This window comes from Marmota marmota, unplaced genomic scaffold (assembly GCF_001458135.2).
Source record: "Marmota marmota marmota unplaced genomic scaffold, marMar, whole genome shotgun sequence".
NCBI lineage: Eukaryota > Metazoa > Chordata > Mammalia > Rodentia > Sciuridae > Marmota > Marmota marmota.
Genome location: NW_026000108.1, coordinates 43,462,288 through 43,478,360, shown reverse-complemented (window position 1 = coordinate 43,478,360; position 16,073 = coordinate 43,462,288). Strand labels below are relative to the sequence as shown.

General features: G+C 34.0%; 1 long non-coding RNA gene across 1 annotated transcript; it reads left to right on the top strand.

Annotated features, from left to right (window-relative positions):
• The first annotated feature begins 10,825 nt into the window (after positions 1–10,825).
• LOC125610863 lies at positions 10,826–14,036 on the top strand. The gene is made up of 2 exons (XR_007340914.1): positions 10,826–10,898; positions 13,925–14,036. It is a non-coding gene; the product is annotated as an uncharacterized LOC125610863 (long non-coding RNA).
• Positions 14,037–16,073: the final 2,037 nt, after the last annotated feature.

Here is a 16,073-nt window from a genome sequence, read left to right as displayed (position 1 = left end):
TCTTATAATAACACACACACACACACACACACACACACACACACACACACACACTATGTGTTCTATCTCTATGAATAACCATGAATTATAAAGTTCTTCCTCCCAAGCCAAGAATTCAATGGGGCTCTCCATTAAAAGTGACCATTCTCTAATATCATAATTTAAGCTCCAATTATTCTGTATATAATTTGTATATTTTTGTATGGGAAGCACCTCCCATACAAAAATATACAAACCACTCAGCAAATATATAAAAGAAATAAGGTTTTTACCACAAAAGACCAAAGAGAAGTGAAGTCTACATTTTCTTATGGATGTTAGCAAAGCTTAAACAAGTAATTAAATTGAAGAGTATGTATCCTTAAAGGTCTGATGTCATGGTACTACCAAAGATGTATTTATCATTTTCTAGTGCTCATGCAGCGTTAATAAAAACAGATGTCACAAGTCCCTGTGCTATACTAGAAAAAGCTTTTCATTTTATGTTATATCTACTATCATAAAATGAAATAGAGATAGAATAACTGGAGAACTAGCACCTTCTTTCCTCTCTTATTCTTTTCTCCACTAAGAAAATACTTGAAGATATTGTGTGTGTGTGTGTGTGTGTGTGAAACTTCTGTTATAAGTATCCATTAAGGGAACAAATCAACAGAGAAAATGGTCAAAGCAATATAATAATATACAAGAATGTTTCAAAATTGTACCTTTGGAATATGGAAAGAATAAAAATATTTTAATGGCAGGAAATTTTATGGAACAAAACCCTTCATGGAAAGAGAATTTTTTTTCAATTTTTACTTTAAGTGGGAGACAGTAACTTGTCATAATGATCATCACCAACCTAATATACAAATGTCATAGTGTTGAGAACATTAGAATTGCTAATAATTTTAAATAGGAATCAGTATGGAAACACACTGTTCATAAAGACTTTTTAAAATTCTTTCTGAATGAATGATCCAACATATTCACTTATAATCAAAAGAATAGTCAAGGAAATAAACACAATTCCTTAAAAAATATTCAGAGAAAAAAATTGGGTTTATTTCAATAAGTACACAAAATTTTATAAATGTACATTTTCTTCTGTGGGTTTATTATGTTTTAATGTTATTTCTTTTAGTACCATCATATAATTCTGACAGTGGCATTTTATTTTAAAACAAAAACAACAAAAACAGAATAAGGAAAAAGAGAGAAAGAAAGCCTCAGAATAATTTATATGATTACAGACAGACCCTAGAAGTAATAAACATTTCATATAAACAAATCAATGATCACCCATTTATTCTTCCCTTCCCTCAACCTCTCGTTATTACTGATTTTGCGTTTAGTCTTTCCTTAGTTTTGCTGTTTCCAGAATGTTATATATTCAGAATAAAATAGTATGTGGACTTTTCAGATCAATATCTTTCACTTACTAATATGCATTTAAGATTCCTCTAAGATTTTTTTATAGTTCCATAGCTCATTTCTGCAGCACCAAATGATATTCCATTATCTAGATGTATGATATTTCACTTTTATGTTCACCTACTATTATAGGATAAATTCTATCTCCTAACCCACAAATTCATATGTTGAAATGTTAAAAACTTAGAACCTGACCATACTTGGAGATAGGACTATGGAAGTAATCAAGTTAAAATAAGGTCATGAGGATAAGCCCTAATATAATATAACTGGTGATTACAAGAGAATATCAGGACACAGACATGCACAGAAGGGAGACCATGTTAGGAAACAGGGCCATCTGCAAGCAACAGAAGCAAGATTTCAGAAGAAACCAACTATACTGAGCCCTGGATCTTAGACTTTCAGCCTCCAGATTGTGAAGTATAAATTTTTGTTGTTCAAGCCGCTGAGTCTGTGGAATTTTTTTACTGCATTCCTGGAAGACTAGTATACTCACTGAGATACATCTCAGTTGCTTTCAAGTTTTGACAACTACGAATGTTCTATAAATATTCATGTGCAAGTATTTTTGTTGGTGTAATTTTTAAAATCCTTTGGGTAGGAGCACAATTGTTGTATCATATGACAAGAATGTTTGGTTTTATAATAAACTTTCAAACTGTCTTCTAAAATTGCTGTACCATTTTGCAATCATGCCACCAATGAAAGAGTCTTCTTGTTTCAGTTACACCCTCACTGACATCTTTTTGTTATCCTAGTTTTGTGTTCTCACTATTCCAAAAGGTACGTGTGCTATACATCATCCTTGTAAATTTAAATTCCCAACAATTAATGTTGAGTATGTTTTCATATGTTTATTTGCTATCCATGTATTTCTTTGGTATAGTATCCCAAGCCATATTTTGTATTTTATTTAGAGACAGGGTCTCACTGAGTTACTTAATGCCTCATTTTTGCTGAGGTTGACTTTGAACTAAAGATTCTCCTTCCACAGCCACCCGAACTCCTGGGATCACAGGCATGTACCACCATGCCTGACTCTGTTGTCCATTTTTAATGGTGGGGTGTGTGTGTGTGTGTGTGTGTGTGTGTGTGTTCTCTGAGTGTTAAGAGTTCCTTGTGTATTTTGGATAATAGTCTTTTATCAGATAGATATTTTTTTTTAAAAAATTTCTCCATCTGTGGCTTATTATCTCCTTTACTTGACAAAAAATCTTTCACAGAATAGCTTTTCAAAATTTTAATAAAGATCAACATCAATTATTACTTTCATAAATCTTGCTCTTTCAAATCCAAGGTCATGTTCATATTCTTATGTTATGTTATAGAAATGTTATGCTTTTGCGTTTTAGATGTGAGTTGATGATCCATTTTGAGGTAATTCTTTTGAAGAGCATATAGTCTGTGTCTGGATTAATTATACATTATTTATTTGTTTTTGACATGTAGATGTACATTTCCTTCAGCACCTTTTGTTGAAAAAAAAAAACTGTCTTTTCTCCAGTGTTTTGTTTGTGCTCCTTTATCAAAAGCTGAGTTGACTATATGGTGTGGATCTATTTCTAAGCTCTTTATTCTGTACCATTGATCTACTTGTCTATTCTTTTGCCAATACCACACTATTTGGGTTACTACAGCCTTATAGTAAGACTTCAAGTCAAGTAATGTCAGTCCTCTGACTTTGCTTTACTTTTTCAATATTTTTTGGGGGGAGGGGTTCTTATGGGTCTTTGGCCCATTTATTAACATCTTTATTGAAATATAATTCACATACTATAAAGTGCATAAATTTAAACCATTATATGACTTTTAGCACAATCACAGAGCTATGTAGCCATTGCTGCAAGCCAATTTTAGAAATTTCCATTACCCTCAAAAGGAACCCTATTCCCATTACCAGTGATTTCCTACTCAAACATTTTCCTGTCTCCTGTCATAAACAACTGCCTCTTTCCTGTCTCTATATTTACCTATTCTGAACACTTCATATAAATTAATCACACAATATATGCTCTTTTGTGACTGGATGCTTCTACTTAGTATAATATAGTCAAAGCTTATTCATATTTCATAATTTATTAGTACTTCCTTTTTGCTGCTAAATAATAGTATGGACGTGTCATGTTTCATTTATTTACATTTGGGTTATTTTCATTCTGGAGCTACTATGGATGATGCTTATCTAAACATTTTGTACAGCTTTTTGTGAGAACATATATTATTATTTCTCTTAGATATGCAATGGAGTTGGACTTATCGGTTCCATGATAACTCTGTCTCTAATCTTTTAAAGAGCTACAGAACTGTTTTCAAAAATGATGGAACCATTTTACATTTCCACCAGTGAAATGGACTAAATATTTGTGTCTCTCTTCCCCAAATTCATATAGTGAGAACATAATCTAAATATATGATTATATTTGGAGGTAGAGCCCTCAGGTGGTAATTAAGTCATGAGGTCGGAGTATTTGTGAATAATAATTGCTTCTTGTAAGAAGAGGCCAAAAAGCAAATTAGCTCTCTTTTGGCCATGTGCCAGCTGTCTACAAACTAAAAAGAGGACACCAAACTCTGGTTCGCTTGCCATTTTTTTCTCTGATTTCCAGCCTTCCAAACTGTGTGAAATAAATTGTTGTCTGAACAAAATGCTTAACAGTATTTTGTTATAGCAGCTCAAGATGACTAAGACAACCAATGATGCATGAGACTAAATTTATCTAAACACTCACAAATGCTAGTAATCTGTCCACTTGAGCACAGCCATCCTAGTAGTTATGAGGTAGTACTTCATTGTGAATGTGCCTAGTTCTGACTTTCGTGTTTTGTTTCTTGATGTTAATGTTCAGGTTTTAAAAACTAATAAGCTACTTTTTAGAGCATGAAGTAAGGTCAATTCCTATATAATTCCTCCTTTCTCAACCCCTACATAGTTTCCCCATTATTAAAGACTTATAATTGATGAGCCAACATCTCTTTGTCTCTGTTTGATGAAAATAGAACTCTGTTCTACTTTTGGGGAAAAAATTGATGAACCCAAAATGTTGATAACATAATAACTAAAGTCCATCATCTACATTGGGGTTCAATGAATTTTTTGTACCTTATATGAGTTTTGACGAGTACATGGTATCACATACTTACCATTATCATATGGAATAGTTTCTTCTGTGTTCTGCCTTTTTATCCTAAACCCTGGCAACGCCGGATTTCTCTAACTGTTTTCAGTTTTGCAATCTCCAAAATATTATGTAGTTGAAATCATAGTGTGCCGCCTTTTCTGATCTATGGTCTTCACTTAGAAATATTCATTTAAGTTTTCTTTGTTTTTCCGTTGCTTAATAGTTCATTTCTTTCCAACACTGAATAATGCCCCATTATATAATGCCCTGTTTGTTTATCCATTATATAATGTACAGTTTGTTTGTCCACTCGCCATTTAAAGAACATCTTCATTGCTTCCAAGTTTAAATACTATGAGTAAAATTGCTATAAAAATCTGACCATATATTTTTGTGGATAAAAGATTTCAATTCATTTGAATAAATGCTAAGGAGATTGTTTGATAGATATTAAAGCTGAAGTAAGCTCAGTTTTGTAAGAAACTGCTGAACTATTTTCCAAAGTAGACCTACCATTTTACATTCTCACTAGTAGTGAGAGTATTTCAATTTCACCACAAGTGTTGGTATGGATCAACACTTGTTACTGTCTGTCTCTTATATTATAGCCATCCTAACGATTGTGAGATGATATCTCATGGTGGTTTTGATTAACATTTCTCAAATGGTTAATTACATTGGGCATTTTTTTATGTGTTTATCATTTATAAATTCTCCTTGGTAAAATGTTTTTTGTCCATTTTTAACTGGATTTTTTTTTGAGTGGGGTACTGAAATTGAACTCAGGGGTGCTCAACTGCTGAGCCACATCCCCAGCCCTTTTTTTTATTTTATTTAGAGACAGAGTCTTACTGAGTTGCCTTGTGCCTTGCTTTGCTGAGGCTGGCTTTGAACTTGCAATCTTCCTGCCTCAGCTTCCCAAGCCTCTGGGACTGCACATATGCACTACCACATCTGGCTTAACAGGAATTTTTGTTTTTTAATATTGAGTTCTTTATATTCTGGAGATATATGTTTTACAAATATTTCTTCTAGTCTGTAGTTCAAGATGTTATCTTTTAACCACCTCTTTTGTGGAGAAAAACATTGAACTTCATTAAAGTCTTTTTTTTATAGATAACACTTTTAGCATCGTGCCTAAGGATACTTCACCAAATCATAGGTTTCGAAGACCTTCTCCTATGTTTTCTTCTAACAGTTTAAACTTTTGCATTTTATGGTTAAGCCTGCTTTCCATTTTGAGTTAATTTTTGTATGAGATTTAAGTGGAGGTTCATGTTTTATTTTTATCTATGAATATACAATTTTCTAGAACAATTTGTTGAAAATACAATTTTCCCATCTTTGGATATGTTTTGCATCTTTATGAAAAATCCCTTGTGTGGTATATTTCTTGGTTCTCTATTTTGTTTCATTGATCATGTGATGTTCCCTTCACAAATAACACAGAACCTTCATTTCAATAATTATGTAATAAACCTTGAAATTGGGCAGGTTGATTCCTCCCACTTTACTTTTCTTAATAAAATATTTAACTATATGAGTCTTTTAGTTTTCATGTGAACACTGTATTTCAATATTGACTAATTCCTCTCTAAAGAAAAAGATGCATTAGTAGATCAGTTAGGATACACAGAAAATATGTTAAATATCATGTTTAAAAATAAGAAAGTGTGGTGTGTGCTCATGTGTGTGTGTGTGTGTTGTATGATAGAAGTGGTGGTGGTACAAAAAAGTATATTTCCTACTGTAGCATGTATTGATTCATTGTTTCTAATCAAAGTGTATGAATTGTATTCTACCATTTCTTCAACTAAAAATCATTGTAAGAAGGCAATTGCAGGCAGGGGTGGTAGCACACACCAGTTATCCCAGCAGCTCAGGAGGCTAAGGCAGGAGGATCACATGTTCAAAGCCAGCCTGCCCAAAATCAAGTGCTAAGCAATTCAGTGAGACTCTGTCCCTAAATAAAATACAAAATAGGGCTGAGGTGCAGCTCAGTGGTTGAGTGCCCCTGAGTTCAATCCCCAATACCCCACCCCTTGCAAAAAAAAGAAAGCAATTGTAATTTATTTTCCCAATCCATTGCCTGATACCTAGTAAACATCCAATAAATGGTAAGCAATACCTTCATTAACATAAAGATAAATTTTCTTTGTCATATATTAATAAAATGGTTAAAGAGAATACATGTTTTCTACCTCATTGGACTTGCTGATGAAAAAGAAGAAAGGATTATATATTTGCATATTCATGATTTCAGTGCAAATATCATGGCATCTAGGATATGCCTTTTATATGCGGGAAGGAAAAACTCTATTTCTGAAGAGTTTTATTATATTATTAATAAATGCATATTGTGGTTCAGAGTACAGGATAAGAGTCCTTTAATTTTGCCCTTCCAATGGCAAATTAGTAATCTACTAAGTCAATCTGTATTAATCATCAAGACTCTTTCTTATGTATTTTTGCTTTGTTTTGTTTTTTCTTCTTCCATCTTGGTTTTCTTTGTCTTTTAACTCAATTACAATTTTGTGAAGTTATAGTTTATTCTCTGGGTCTGAGATATAGATAAAATTAATTCTAGGAGCTTGGTTTTGTCTTTCCAACACTGTGAGAGACAAGACAAGTTGGGTAGGGTCAAGGCTTCTTCTTATGGACTTTGACTAAATTGAGACAGAGAATCATGCCTCTGTCTAGTCTGAGGATGCCTCAATGTATTTATCGGACAGACAGATCTATTTTGTTTTCTAACAATATTTCATACTGTTTGGTAAAATTCAATTGTTAAAATGGGTTCAACCACCTTAATAAAAACTTAGCCCTAGCTTAATCTGACCCATAACCTCAGAAAGAAAAGTGAATAGGTATGGTACAACCCATCTGTTATGATTTGGGCAAGTGTCTCCCAAAGGCTCATGTATTCAAGACTTGGCGTCCAATTGTTGGCACTTTTAGGAGGTGGTGGAACATTTAACAGGTGGAATCTATTAGAAAGAAGTTAAGTAACTGGAAACTTGCCTTGAAGGAGGTATTCAGACTTCAGTCACTTCTCATCTCTCTCTTTGCTTTCCAGCCACTGTGAGATAAACAGTTTTTTGCTCCCAACGTGATGTTTTACTTCATCACAGATCCAACAGTAATGAAAGCAGCTGACTATGGGCTGCAATCTCTGAAACTGTGAGCCAAAATAAGCCTTTCCTCCTTATAAGTTGATCATCTCAGGTATTTTGTCACAGTGACATAATTCTGATTAGCACACCACTCCTGCAGAGGGGTGGAGAATGATTTTAAAATTTTGCTACAGTATTTTATTAGGAAATTATATGAAGAGAAATGTATCTGTCTCCATGGCTCATGTGTCTGAATTTGTAGGAAGATTTATAGTGCACAGAAGACATTCATTCATTTTATCCTCATGAACCATTGTTGGAGTAGTAAAATAAGAAAATATTATTGTTATTTAAATTTGAGATGAATAACCTGAGTCTAAAATGATATGAGCAAGGTTACAGAGCCAGAATTTTTGGCTTCAACGTAGCAGAAAATTTCCAACACACACTAAATTGTCTTCTTGCATAACAATAACATAACAACAACAATAACAAAACATGGATTAGTAACCATAAACAGTAAAACTATACTGTGGAAAAAATTTGTAAAACATCTTGATGAGTGAATACAGCGGAAAACAAAGGCTTAAAGTTATAGGTTGTGTATTATATCTTTAAATGTTTTAAATACTCTATAAGACTCATTTCTTTATATTAAGATGACATGAAACATTTTTCAATGTTTAAAAATGCCCATGCTCCAAAGAAATATAATTCTTGACAATGTCACATAAAGAAAAATAAGAGAGAGCAACAGAAAGAGATCAAGAGGCAAAGAGAAAGAAACAAGCATACAGAATTGAAAACATTAAACAAATATGTGCCTATTATTAGAATTAGTTCATGTAAAGTAGGAGAAGCTTTAATGATTACCTAGTTTCACCGAGAGGGAAGCTATTGATTAGAATAAATTTTTATTGCTGATGACTGTTAAGAAGCCGAGCAAAGTCAGACACAAAGGGTTGTTTTATAACCACTGAGACTCCATTTTATGCCTCATCTCTTCACGTACAGGCTGGTACAAGCTCTGGTAGGAAGTAGATGCACAAACCCAGGAAGACTTACCATCTTGATATACAGTGCTAGACGGACACAAATTGATTATACACTAGCTCATTGCTGCAAAGTAAAATCTATAGCTACTAATGGGTTTTGCTCTTAGGGTTGAAAGTCACAAAAATATTATAGCCTTGTCCTTGAATATTAATTAATTTTCCTTTAGTGACCACTTTGGGAAATAAGAGATCACAGAAGGCTAAAAGGTTCCCATAAATTTCAACTACTATCTGTTTAAAGAAAATAAAGTAGGATTGTAAATCCGGGGTGTGATTTCCTATATGACATCTTTGGAAACAGCTAGTGAATATCATTCCGTCCATGATGTTAACCCTAATGATGTTACTGATGATGACTCAGCTTCCTCTTCAGGAAAATTCTGACTAACTCAAATATATTCAACCATGCATTGTACATGAAGGAATATATTTAACCCTCTTTATGATGTTGAAAACATATTGTATGGTTCTGTCTTTATTGGGAATATCTCATTTAAACACATAATATATAAGGAAATAAGGTACAGCTATAAAAAGACAGCAGGGGAAAGTTTCTACAACTAAAAAAAAAAAAAAAAAAGCTTCACTATTACTTAATAGAGCTTAATTGCAGGAACAAGTGTTTCAATTGGCAAATGGAACCAAATCTGAATGCCAGTAACTATTTGTCCTTGAAGGAAAAGAAATTTAGTAAGTGTCTTAAACATTCTGCTGAGGTCTCTTCATCTGTTAACTAAGACCATAAAGAAAACTTTCCTCACGAGGAAACTTTTTTTACTTTAATTAGCATCTTTAAATGTACAAAAAAGTATAAGCATGGTGAAATCTAAAGAGAAACACTTTAGACATTTCAAATAAGATCTAAAGTAATTGATAATATTTATTTGTCCTTGTTTGAAATTTTCAATGTTTGAAGTTGGAAGATCTAGAATTGGTAGGTTGCCAAAATGGCCCTAATGATTTTCTCGTCCCACCCCTTTGTATCTGCATGCTTGTCACACGACTCTGCAACTCTTTCCCATGAGGGTAGGAGTAGAGAAAATTTCTCTCTCTGAATTCAGCCATGTATTGCCTGAGCCAATGAAATGTTAACAAGCGTGATGCAAAAATAAAGATTGAAACGGGTTTATAGAGAACTTTTGGGCTTATTCTCATACACACCTTTATTACTGCTGTGAAAGAGCACACCTAGACTAATCTGACCAAAAATAAGAGACACATAGGAAAGGGCTGAGGTTACCCACTTTCCCCAAGTGAGGCCATGGTATGTCCCCTAATAAGCAGGTGTCTTCTAGGCATGATCAGCAAAGTTACTAAGACTGTTCCATTTATGTGAGCAATAAATTATGGTGGGTATGCCACAGAAGTTCTGTGATTTCTCTTCCAAATCATTGCTATTAGATAGACAATGAAAATATGTGTACTGAAAGGTGGTGTCACAATATACAATCCATTTATTCAAGGGACCATGAAATAGGTGTTAACTATACAATTAGAGGAGATTTGGAAAATTAGAAAAACAGAATTACAGGAAAAGTGAAGTTCTGTCACATTAACAAAACTAGTGCATGTTACCCAAAAGTTGCAAAACATACCTAATGAACTGTGAGTCTTTAGAGATCTGCAAAAAAAAAAAAAAAAGTACTAAAAAATAGTTTTTGGTTGTCCTTAGATGTTCATGGTTAAGTTTCCAGAAGAGAAGTGCAGGACAAAGGACTGGCCAGTTCCAACCAGCATTTAGCAGACATCTGAAGAGCTCAGGTATTATGGAAATTTCTAGTTTAGAAAATAAAACCTTTGTCATCTCCAGTCTTTCAAACAATTAAGATGTTTCCATATTAAAAATTCCTAAAAGAATTAAATTGGTGCCCTGATCTGGACAAATGTACTCCTAGAAATGTTAATGATGTTGTTCATAAAAGCCTAGTTTATAAAAATATACCAAAAATTAAGTCTAGAGTGGTAGGTATGCTTTGAAACAATTGAGATGTACCTTTGGGTGCACTTGAATTTGATACATAGAAAACCCACAGAGTTTTTAAGATACTTGCACTTGCAAAATAAATAACATTTCAATACATAGTAAAAACAAAATAAGAGTCGGACCCGGTGGCCCACACCTGTAATCCCAGCTGCTCAGGAAGCTGAGGCAGGAGAATTGCAAGTTCAAAGCCAGCCTCAGCAATGTCAAGGTACTAGCAACTCAGTGAGAGCCTGTTTCTAAATGAAATACAAAAATGGGGATGGGGATGTGGCTCAGTGGTCAAGTGCTCCTGAGTTCAATACCCAGTACTAAAAAAAAAAAAAAAAGTCATACTTACATACAAAAGTAATACCCATTTGTTCTAAAGGGGCTTACCTTTCTCAGTCTATGACTTAATCAAGGAACGGACTTCATTCCAAAGGAGAGGGATCCAACATTTTTCCTATAGGAACTTCAGAATTAATTATTGATTTCCATGGTGCCTCCTACTTTTTGTTTTACAAGCCAAAGTATCCATTGTAATCATTATCTCCTTAAGTGAGTGGCAGAAAACAGACATTTGTTATATTTATGAATTTGAGGTTCATCTCTGGAACCTCAGCTGGAGAATTGAAAGGCCAGGAACAATCATTTTCTGAAGGTGTTTTTCACTAAGATATCTGAGGATAGATGTGGTTAGGACCACAGTTGGATCTATTGGGTATATCTTCACTGGTGCTTGTAGAATTTTCTTCTTCACAACTTGGTGGCTGACTTCCACTGGAGCACCTGCAGCAGAAGCTTAGAGTAGCACAACACAACTGTGCTTCCCTTGCCATTCCCCTGGGCCACCACCACAAACAGGACATGCCCAAGTTGGTCTGACAGATGAGACACCCATGGAGCACAGACAAGCTTAACTAATCACTCAAGAAGACCTTAAAGATCATATATTAGTTTACCAACCCAGAATTGGGTGAACCAACCAAAATTAGAGACAGCAGCCAACTACCTCAGGAGCATAATTGAATAAAGGCTATTGTGAGCTTCTTTGTGGCAAAAACAAATTAAATCTGTGGAGTGCTTTGGGTAGTATGACTATTTGACAATCTTTATTCTGTCTAGCCAAGAATATGGGAGAGCTTTCCATCTTCTAAGGTCTTCTTTAATTTCTTTATTTAGTGTTCTGTAGTTTTCATTGTAGGGGTCTTTTGCATCTTTTGTTAGATTGATTCCCAAGTATTTTATTTTTTCTGGTGGCTATTGTGAATGAGATAGTTTTCCTAATTTCTCTTTCAGTTGATTCATCATAGGAATGCTGTTGATTTATGGGTATTAATTTTATACCCTGCTACTTTGTGAATTAATTTGTGAAGTCTAGAAGTTCTCTGGTAGAGGTTTTTTGAGGGGGGGTCTTCTAAATATAGAATCATGTCAGCAGCATACAAATTTAATGCAATTCCTATTAAAATCCCCATGACATTCTTTATAGAAACAACAACAAAAAAAAAGCAGTCATTTAGAAAAATAAAAGCCCCAGAATAGCCAAAGCAATCCTTAGCAAGAAAAAGTGAAGCAGAAGGCCTTAAATTATACTACAGAGCCATAGTAACAAAAACAGCATGGTATTGGCAGCAAAACAGACATGAAGACCAATGGAACAGAATAAAAGATATAGAGACAAACCCACATAAATATAATTATCTCATGCTAGACAAAAGTGCCACATACATATATTGGCAAAAAGATAGCCTCTTCAATAAATGGTGCTGAAAACTGGATATCCATATGTAGCAAAATGATATTGAACCACTATCTCTCACCCTGCAAAAAAACCAACACAACGTGGATCAAGGACCTATCCATTACACCAGAGACCCTGTGCCTACTAAAAGAAAAAGTAGGCCCAATTCTCCATAATGTTGGCTTAGGAACTGACTTCCTCAACAAGACTCTTAATGCACAAGAAGTAAAATCAAGAATCAATAAATGAGATGGACTCAAACTAAAAACCTTCTTCACAGCAAAGGAAACAATCAAGAACATGAAGAGAAAGCCTACAGAGTGGGAGAAAATCTTTTCCACATGCACCTCAGATAGAGCATTAATCTCCAGGATATATAAAGAACTCACAAAACTTAACACCAAAGGAACTATAACCCAATCAATAAATGGGCAAAGAACCAGACACTTCACAGTAGAAGAAATGTAACTGGTCAACAAATATATAAATGAATGTTCAACATCACTAGCAACTAGAGAAATGCACATTAAAACTACACTGAGATTCCATCTCACTCTAGTCAGAATGGCAATTATCAAGAACACAAACAACAATAAATGTTAGTGAGGATGTGGGGAAGAGGTACACTCACATTGCTGGTGAGACTGCAAATTGGTGCAACCACCCTGGAAAGCAGTATGGAAATTCCTCAGAAAACTTGGAATGGAACCACATTTGACCTAGTATCCTGTTCCTCAGTATATATGCAAAGGACTTAAAATCAGCATAGTACTGTTAGGCAGCCTCATTGTTTATAGCAGTTCAATTCACATTAGCTAAGCTATGAAATCAACCTAGGTGCCCTTCAACAGATGAATGGATAAAGAATATATACACAGTGGAATATTACTCAGACATAAAGAAGAATGAAATTATGGCATTTGCTCATAAATGGATGGAATTGGAGACTGTCATGCTAAGTGAAATAAGCCAATCCCTCCTCCAAAAAAACCCAAAGGCCAAATGTTCTCTCTGATATGTAGTTACTAACACACAATAAGGGGGTGTGAAGAGAAAACTACAAGTTCATGGGATCAGACAAAAGGAAATGAAGGGAAGGGTAGGATGAGAATAGGAAAGACAGATGAATGAATCAAACATAACTTTAATATGCTCATATATGAATAAATGACCAGTGTAACTCCACATCGTATTCAATCATAAGAATGGGATCCTAATTAGAATAAGTTATACTCCATGTATGTATAATATGTCCCAATACATTCTACTGTCATATATATCTAAAAAGATCAGAAAAAGATAAATTAAAAAAATTAAAAATAGATGAAAACACTGATAGCCACCTAAGGAATATGTGTGATGAGGATAAAATTACTACAACCCTCAGTTTGTCCTGTATTCTATTATGGCATTAGAAATGTATATCAGAGGCCAGGTGCTGTGGCACATGTCAGCTCAGGAGGCTGAGGCAAAAGGATCTCCAGTTAAAAGCCAGTCACAGCAAAAGCAAGGCGCTAAGCAACTCAGTGAGAACCTGTCTCTAAATAAAATACAAAATAGGGTTGGTGACGTGGCTCAGTGTTGAGTACTCCTGAGTGCATTCCTGAGTTCCCCCCTTTCCTCCCCCCCCAAAAAAAAGAAAAAGAAAATAAATGTATATCAGAGGCTAATTGACGCACTACTAATCAAATTCTGCCCTTGCGTTTCATTTTTTGGGCACATGCTTGAAAGTAGCAAAACTTTCTATTCTGGGGAACATAGTTAGATATACACATATCACAAATCCTATTGAGCTACAGAGAAGTGGTGAACATCTGTATGAGAGTGCCATTTGCCCTTTTAAGCAGAGCTATCCAACAAATTATCTGTAGAATGCAGTTAACATTAAATAGAATACAAATGATGTTTGCACATCTGTCTCTGGAATCAAATTTATGTCTTTAACATTTTACTGAAGGAACTGTGCTTTTCGAAAATAAGAGACTAATGAGGCACTTTTCAATGAAAGGGCTTATATAAATAAAAATGATGATTATTTTACTAGTTACAAATGGATGTCAATTATATACACACCTTTGGCTATTTAAGTATATAAATGCATATGTATATGTTAATAACAACTGTAAGGTCCATCATTGTTCCTCATAACTTATAGAAATTGAATTAATGTTTTTTTAATATCAAAATATCTGAACAAGGAGAAAGGAAATCACTGTGAATTTTTATTCCTCCAGTGCAGACATATTGGAATAAATTACTCTAGGCAGTCACATTATTCCCAGTTAGAAAAACATTCATCTATATCAAAAAACATTGATGAGATTAAGCACAATGAATAATCTAAGCAATACCAATTTCAGCCCTCTATGATATAAATAAATATCCAATTGTTGCTTAGAATCACTAGAAATATATTCAAGAGGCAGTTTTAAGCAAGTTGAGGTAAGAGTGAATTCTGGAGTTAGTGGCTCCAACATTAACCTAATAGGTAATGTTGAACAAACTCAGTTTCCTTACCTGAAAATGTGAATAATAACTTTACCCATGTTACAATTTGCTATGAGGATTAAGTGAGTTTCACATGGCTAGCACATGGTAAACACTCAAAGATGTTGGGTATGTATATAAATGATTTACTTGGCCATCTATGATTATCTGTTAGAACAATTAGGCATTCCTTTGAGATTAACAGGTATTGGGTTTTTAGCATTTATTAATGATTAAGATCATTAAATGAAATAGTATTATTTTTTCACATACCTCAGTACAAAGGCAACAGATGATAGATTTTCTCAAACTGATTTATGTCTAGGAATCTTTCTATTTGGAGATACTAAAGGACAATGCTGCCAACTGTGGGGTGGGGGAAGTACTCTTATTTAAAAAATAAAGGAGTTCTCATCTAGCCTTAGACACTTCCTTACTGTAGGACTTCTGTCAGCTCACTTTTCTTTTCCTTAGTGCAAGTGATAATAAAAGGTCTATATTAGAAACTGCAGAAGTTCCTTCCAAAGTAACTTCTTATGTGTACTGAGATCAGAGAAATATAAATGTGAGTTACAGTTTTACTCCTCACTTTCTGGGACTCCATCTTTTTCAGAGTTCTTATATAAAAATTTTTCATGACAGATACATGAGAATGTCTATCAATGAGTGGTGCATTTGCCTGGTACACAGATTGCCTGAGACATGGCATGATGATAAAAGTAGGACCTCTGAAATCAGAACTACTGGTTTAGATCTTGGCTCTTCCACTCAGGAGCTCATTAAAGTGTTTAAGTCTCAGTTTATCATTTACAAAATAAGAGTGAACACAGTTTTTCTTGAAAGGATTTTTGTGATGAGTAAGTCAATTAATATGTGTAAAAAATTTTGTGCTTTGTTATTATTATTGTTATTTGTTATAAATAAGCTTCTGTTCTATAGCTATTTATATTACTTATTATGGATTCTTTATCCACACTTTCTGTACATCTTCTTCCTCCTAGCCTCTTTTCTTTTTATTTATTTATTTTTTTATCCAAGAAATGTGTTTCAGTAGTAGACACTTAAATGTCAGGAAAGCTAGAGCAAGGACAACTAATTCTATGAACATAAGAACATGTTTTAAATGACAACCTGAGAAGCAATTAATTTTGCATTCTTCTACATGCATTTGCA